This window comes from Varanus komodoensis, unplaced genomic scaffold (genome assembly GCF_004798865.1).
Source record: "Varanus komodoensis strain SLA01 unplaced genomic scaffold, ASM479886v1 scaffold57, whole genome shotgun sequence".
Lineage (NCBI taxonomy): Eukaryota > Metazoa > Chordata > Lepidosauria > Squamata > Varanidae > Varanus > Varanus komodoensis.
This window is the reverse complement of record NW_025336182.1, coordinates 714,692-721,534: the sequence shown is the minus strand read 5'-3', so window position 1 is coordinate 721,534 and position 6,843 is coordinate 714,692. Positions and strand designations below refer to the sequence as shown.

The 6,843-nt window shown below is 52.9% G+C and overlaps 1 protein-coding gene across 17 annotated transcripts in view; it reads left to right on the top strand.

The window, feature by feature from the left end:
• The window catches only part of MEF2D (myocyte enhancer factor 2D), a 175,203-nt gene that overhangs the window by 54,552 nt on the left and 113,808 nt on the right, over positions 1-6,843 (top strand). For 15 of the 17 annotated variants that reach the window (XM_044449096.1, XM_044449095.1, XM_044449092.1 and 12 more), the window contains one exon: positions 5,865-5,934. The gene's annotated coding sequence lies outside the window, so the exon portion shown is untranslated. Of the gene's footprint in view, positions 1-2,830; positions 2,851-4,514; positions 4,535-5,864; positions 5,935-6,843 lie in introns of those variants that run through there. The other 2 variants (XM_044449082.1, XM_044449081.1) reach the window with 2 other exon arrangements.

Here is a 6,843-nt window from a genome sequence, read left to right as displayed (position 1 = left end):
AATGAAGCAGAAGTAGATGTTTTTCTGGAACTCCCTAGCTTTCTCCATGATCCAGCATATGTTGGCAATTTGATTTCTAGTTCCTCTGCCTCTTCAAAATACTGCCTGTACTTCTGGTAGTTCTCGGTCCACATACTGCTGGAGCCTAGCTTGTAGGATTTTGAGCATAACTTTGCTAGCTTGTGAAATGATGCAATGGTGCGGTAGTTCGAACATTCCTTGGCATTGCCCTTCTTTGGAATTGGAATGTAAACTGACCTTTTCCAATCCTGTGGCCACTGTTGAGTTTTCCGAATTTGCAGGCATATTGTAGCACTTTAACTGCATTGTCTTTTAGGAGTCTGAATAGCTCAGCTGAAATACTGTCACCTGTACTAGCTTTGTTGTTGCTCAGACTTCCTAAGGCCCATTTGACTTCACATTCCAGGATGTCTGGCTAGAGGTCAGTGACCACCCCATCATGGTTTTCAGGGACGTTAAGCTCTTTCTTGTATAGTTCTTCCATGTAATCTTGCCACCTCTTCTTAATCTCTTCTGCCTCTGTTAGGTCCCTGCCATTTTGGTCCTTTATCATGCCCATCTTTGCACGAAATATTCCCTTCATATCTCCAATTTTCTTGAAGGGCTCTCTGGTCTTCCCTATTCTATTGTTTTCTTCTATTTCTTTACACTGTTCATTTAAGAAGGCCTTCCTATCTCTTCTAGCTTTTATCTAGAATTCTGCATACAATTGGGTGTATCTTTCCTTTTCTCCCTTGCCTTTTGCTTCCCTTCTTTCCTCAGCTATTTGTAAAGCTTCCTCAGACAGCCATTTTGCTTTCTTGCATTTCTTTTTCTTTGGGATGGTTTTAGTTGCTGCCTCTTGTACAATGTTGCGAACCTCCATCCATAGTTCTTCAGGCACTCTGTCTATCAGATCTAATTCCTTAAATCTATTTGTCACCTCTACTGTATATTCATCAAGGATATGATTTAGGTCATACCTGAGTGACCTAGTGCTTTTCCTTACTTTCTTCAATTTAAGCCTAAATTTTGCAACAAGAAGCTCATGATCTGAGCCACAGTCAGCTCCTGGTCCTGGTTTTACTGACTCTATAGAGCTCCTCCATCTTTGGCTGCAGAGCGCATAGTCCAATCTGATTTCTGTGTTGACCGTCTGGTGATGTCCATGTGTAGAGTCATCTCTTGGGTTGTTAGAAAAGTGTGCTATGACCATTGTGTTCTCTTGAGAACATTCTGCCAGCCTGTGCCCTGCTTCATTTTGTACTCCAAGGCCAAACTTGCCTGTTATTCCAGTTATCTTTTGGCTTCCTGCTTTAGCATTCCAATCCCCCATGGACATCATGGACATCATTTTTTGGTGTTAATTCTAGAAGGTGTTGTAGCCTTCATAGAACCGGTGAACTTCAGCCTCTTCAGCACCAGTGGTTGGGGCATAGACTTGGACTGCTGTGATGTTGAATGGTTTGCCTTGGATTCTAACTGAGATCCTTCTGTCATTTTTGAGATGGTATCCCGGTACTGCTTTTCCTACTCTTTTATTGACTATGATGGCTACTCCATTTCTTCTGAGGGATTCTTGCCCGTAGTAGCATACCTGATGGTCACCTGAATTAAATTCACCCATTCCTGTCCATTTTAGTTCACTGATTCCTAAGATGTTGATGTTCAGTCTTGTCATCTCTTGCTTGACCACATCCAGCTTGCCTTAATTCATAGATCTTACATTCCAGGTTCCTATGCTGTATTGTTCTTTACAGCATTGGCCTTCCCTTTCACTACCAGATACATCGCAACTGAGTGGCGAATTTACTGTCTTCAGGCCTGATAGCAGAGCATAACTCCTTGCAATGCAAAATTGATCTCTGGGGCTTGCAGGTGGTAATCGGTACTCTGTGCTTGCGGATGGTGGTCTGGGAGCCTGGGTGGGACTCGCGCCCATTGTGTGGCTGCCCATGGGCCCCTGGCTGGCCACTGAGGAAGGCTGGGCCAGAAGGGCCTGTGCCCAGTTAGCCTCGGGGCTCATCCTCTTCTTACCTGGTTGTGTAGCAGGAGAGGCCTCTGAGCGGAGTCGGAGAGCATCTGGCCCCAAATCCTTGTTGCTAAGGGGCAGGCGGTGGAATGAGCACTTCCCTGCCTTGCTTGTGGGCCCACTGCAGGTATTCGCTGGAAAGATGATGGATGGAGGCAGACCAGCTGGTCTGGTCAGCCCAGATCCTCTTCTGAGAAATGGGTCTTGTTGGCTTGAAAAGCACTGCTTTTGAACCACTGTGACTTGTGCATGGGCTGCTGCAGGATTTCCTGCCGAGCTCTTGGCCCTCCTCCTCCTCCTGTCCATGCCAGCAGTGGCTTGAGCTGTGCAGAGGATTGGGCGGGCATGTGCATCTTGAGAGGATGGTTCAGGCGAGGGATTGCCGTCCTGCCTTTCCCTCCGCCATGGGGTTGTTGCCACTTGTGCCCCCCACGCACATGTGTGCAAGCACCATGTTCACCCCGTGCCCTTCCAGCATCTATCCATCTGTTGGTTTCACTTCTGTGTCTCCCTGCACAAGAAGGAAGTTGATCAGTGAGACCGAAACCCGTGGTTCTAACAGTCACAGCCCTTCACTGTGCTCTGGATTGCTAGGCTGGGCTGAGCCTGGACGCACTTGCCACACAGGGTGCTGTGCGCATGGTCACGGGGCAGCCGCATCTCGCGCTGCACCAGCTGCCATGTCCTCCATGCTGCGGCTGACTGGATGCCGCATCCTCCAACAGACCTCGCAAGGAAAAGCTTAGGAGCTGCTCGTGATATCCCGAGTGGGTGCCCATGGATCACTGGCTTGAACCTTTCTGCACTGTCACACGGTGGTGAATGCTGAGCTCTGTTTTGATTTTCTCTGCAAAATCTGATTGATCTGAGAGGCAGGAAGGGCTTTGCTTTATGTGAGGGGGGGAGCATCTTTGCGGAAAGAGGCGGACATGGTGCCAGTGCAGGATGCCATCAACTGTTTGGCAGTTGGAGGGGGTGTGGAATGGCGACCGGCGCACTGCGTAACTTCAGCGTCCCCTGTGGCAAAGCCGTGTCTGCTCCCTGCTCCTAGGGAGAAGTTCTGACTCCTCTCCTCACGAGGAGGCTGGACTCTGAAGCATGATCACGCTGCCAGCGCTCTCATGGGCAACATTTGCAGCAAGGAGTACCCGCCTCGCCAGAACCAGGGCGGGAGTTTGCCTGTGCCAGGAAAGAGGGCCGGCCCCTCTCCAGGAAGGCCCAGCGGAGGGTGGGAAGCAGTGTGGAAGGCCGCTCGTCCTGGCTGGAACCCCTGCTAGCCCTGGGTGTGCGGTGCGCCGTGCAGGGTGCTTGTGAGGGCAAGTGGGGGTGTGGGGGTGGGCACCATGCCTTGCGGGTCACCCTGAACGCAGGACAGCAGGCAGGGTGTGAGCGTAAGTAATAAGATTAAAAGACTACGAGGAGCCAACAGGGAGTAAATATGCACCCACAGGGAATGGGTCTGTTTGCCTGCTAGAATACGGAGGTGGAAGCCAGGGAGGAGCACGGGTTCCGTCAAGGCTTTTCAGCCTGCTAGAGCTCCTTGAATGTGAGTGATTACAGCGGCAGACCCAGGCCGCTGTAATCCAGAAAGTGTTGACTGTGCAAACTGAGTGCTGGCAAAACAAGGGGGAGACCCTCTCTTGACTCATAGAATAGTAGAGCTGGAAGGGGCCAGGAAGGCCATCGGGTCCAACCCCCTGCTGGTGCAGGACACCAAGTCACACCACCCCACTCAGAGGGCTGCCCAGTTTCTTCTTGAATGCCTCCAGTGTGGGAGAGCCCCCCACCTCTCCGGGCAGCTGGTTCCACTGCCGTATTTCTCTGACCGTGAGGAAGCTTTCCCTGATGTCCAGCCTGAATCTGGTTTGTTGCAACGTGACTTGATTATTCCGTGTCCTGCACTCTGGCATCAGCAAGAGGAGACCTTGACCCTCCTCTTTGTGGCAGCCTTTGAGGTGCTTACAGAGGGATACCATGTCCCCCCTCAGACTAGCAGCTGCTTAACTAACAGGAGGCACAGAGTTCTCCCGGTAGAGGAGAAGTGTGAACTGGGGCCCCCAAGGGCCTCCGGGATCTATTTTGGGAACCACTTGGACAGTTTTGGCTAATGTGGTTCAGAAATGGAGGAGGCAGAAAGGGATCCCTGAAAGATGTGTCCTCCGGGAAGAAGTGTCCCTTCTGTAAGGGGAGAGAGCACTTTCCAAGCTCCATCTGGGATCCAGAGGACGGGAGAAGGGTGTGTGCTGCCCCTTTCTCCCGCCCCCGCTCCCCCCACGGCAGTGCAGCCGGCTGCCTTTGCAATGCAGCTTCAGGGAAAGGTCCACTGGGCAGTCAGGGCCTGGTGTGGCGGGTGATGTGCTGGGTGAGGCGGGGAAGAGCTGGGTGCAATCCTGGCAGCTGTGGAGCACAGGAGGTGGTCTGAGCGCAAGTCTGTCTCTCACGGGGTTGCGCAAAATGGGGCTCGGAGCCAGGAGCTCATCAGAGGAGAGGGGCTGCAGCAAGGTAATGCATGGGCGAGAGCCAGAGACAGTCAGGGAAATGACGGGTGTTTCCTTTTGGAGCACCCGCTCAGACCAAAGCTCTGGAGGGGCCGGGGGGGGGGTGGAGGGGGGTGCTGGGGGGGCACAGCCTGCAGTTTCCACTGGCTGCTGAGGGCAGCGGTGCTTCGCTTGGACTCCGCAGCACCGCTGTGATCACTGCCCTGCCTCCAGGGAAGGGAACAGCGGGTGCGCATGACCTTGGCTGGCCTGAATGCACCAGGCTGGGGGGACGCAACGCGGGCAGGGGCCGTGAGGCTGCAGCGCTGTGCTGCACCGGCCCTCCTCACTGCGTGGCCTGCGGCGGAGGGCAGGCCCTTCAGCCGCGTAGACATTCCCTTGAAAGCTGGCTTTGGTCTCCCTGTCTGCAGCTACACAAAAGGCCGTGTGGGGTTAATGTGCTGTCGCCTTCTGCTTCAGGAGCCAGATTAGGGCTGGCAGTTCCCCCTCCCCACCCCTTATCAATTAGAGCTAAGTAGATTACTCAGGTGCTTCCGAAGCTTCTCCGGTTGTCCGCGGGGATGTGGCCCGTCCCTGTGAAGGTCTGATGTGGGCCGATCCGGTGGTGACGGGATTTTCTGTGGCTCCTGCTGTGTGCTCGCTGTGCACTCCATTCCACTGCGTGGCAGCAGGAAGGTGGGAAGAATAACGGGCAGAGCACAAGGGAGTCTCTGGCCACCCAGAAGGCCCGCAAGTGTACTGGGGTTTTGAAAGGGCCCTTTTGTTGGCTGCCCGGCCATGCTGCGTGGGACGGGGCGGGGGCCCTCTCCACTGATGTGCCTCTGCTGAAGGCCCAGTGCCAGTGAAGGGGTGGGGATGAAGGCGCCATCTTCCGTCCTGCGGCCTGGAGCTCAGCCGGGACACGTGAGGGCTTGCGGCCTGGCCCAGTTAAGAATGGAATGGAGGGTTCAGGTTGTGGGTGCGAGCAGAGAACCCGTCTATTTCCTCAGTCATTTAAGAGTGTTCAGCGTGCTTTAAAGCAGGTTTTCTGTTTAGGTTTTCTCAGTCTTAAATATTTGTCTATTTTTGGACTGATCCGGTAGCACGTTGCTTTTATTGCAACTTTATTTAGGCAAAGCAGTGGGATAGCAATGAGATAAACATATGAATGATGCTGGCAGTCTTCCAGCTCTTGCTGGCAGTCCCTGTTCAAGACCTGAAGTCCAGGACAACCCAGAGCAGAGACCCTTTCTCACCAGTGCCGACCTCACAGAACTGCTGCTTAAGATTTTTCAAGTCTGGGCTTCTTGATGGATTAAAATGCAACTGACTTCTTTTCTCCTCCCTCCCTCTAGATTGACTGACAGGTGCTGGCTACAACTTGCTTCGCAAAGGCAACTGAGGATGCAGTGACAGGGCCAGAAGGTGAGTGTTACCCCATCTTCTTTCTGCAAAGGGGACGTGGTTTGCTGGCCTGAACCCTCTGGGGTGGAAAATCTTGCACCTCCGTGTCCTGAGACAAGGGAAGGTCTTCTCTGGGAAGGGTCCCACTGGTGACAAACACTCTTGCTATGCTTACCTTAAGAATTGTTCAAGAAATCAAATGCCCACTGGAACCTCATTATTCTAGCTGAAGGCAGTTCAGATCTTCACTTTGTCATCATTTGGGTCTGTGACTGGAGCTGCTCCTTCTGTCTTGTCTTCCAACCGCAGCCCTTTCTGCTTCACTCCTTGCCAGAAAAAGCCTTCCTAGCAGGGACAGCAAGTTAGCAGTCCTGTTGGTGCCTCCAAGTCTTTATACAGAGAAAGGGGGGACAGTGGGCAGTATTTCCTCTACCCCCATTTAGCCTGAGGAGCTCTGCTGAGATTGTGGACTGGTTCTATTTGATGCATTCTTGCTTTGCATCTTGGATGCATTCTTGCTGTGCACATTTGAGAGTTGTTACAGGGTGAAACGAACATGCTCGGAAAGTGTGAATACTTCCCTGGTTCAGATCTAGGTGAGCAGCTGCCACAAAGCAGGACGCATGCATGATTGGGATCCGGGGAAATGGCCGTTCTCAGGCTTCTCACCCAGTGGCACTCGCTGCGAGGTCACGCGTTTAGTAAATAGGCTGCCAGGCTTCAGGGTCTGAATCAGCTTTTCAAGATTTGGCTTCCTTCTAGGACCTCTGAGGATGGAGGAGTGCAGTCTCACAGGACTGGTAGCTTGGCAGGGAGGAGTCTGTCTGCTTGACTAGTAAGCACTTGCTGTTTTCTTCAGGCTCTGCCCCTGAGGGAGGTCAAGCCCCCACCTGACCTGCCAGAGGATTGGTTGGGCCTCACACTGGTTTC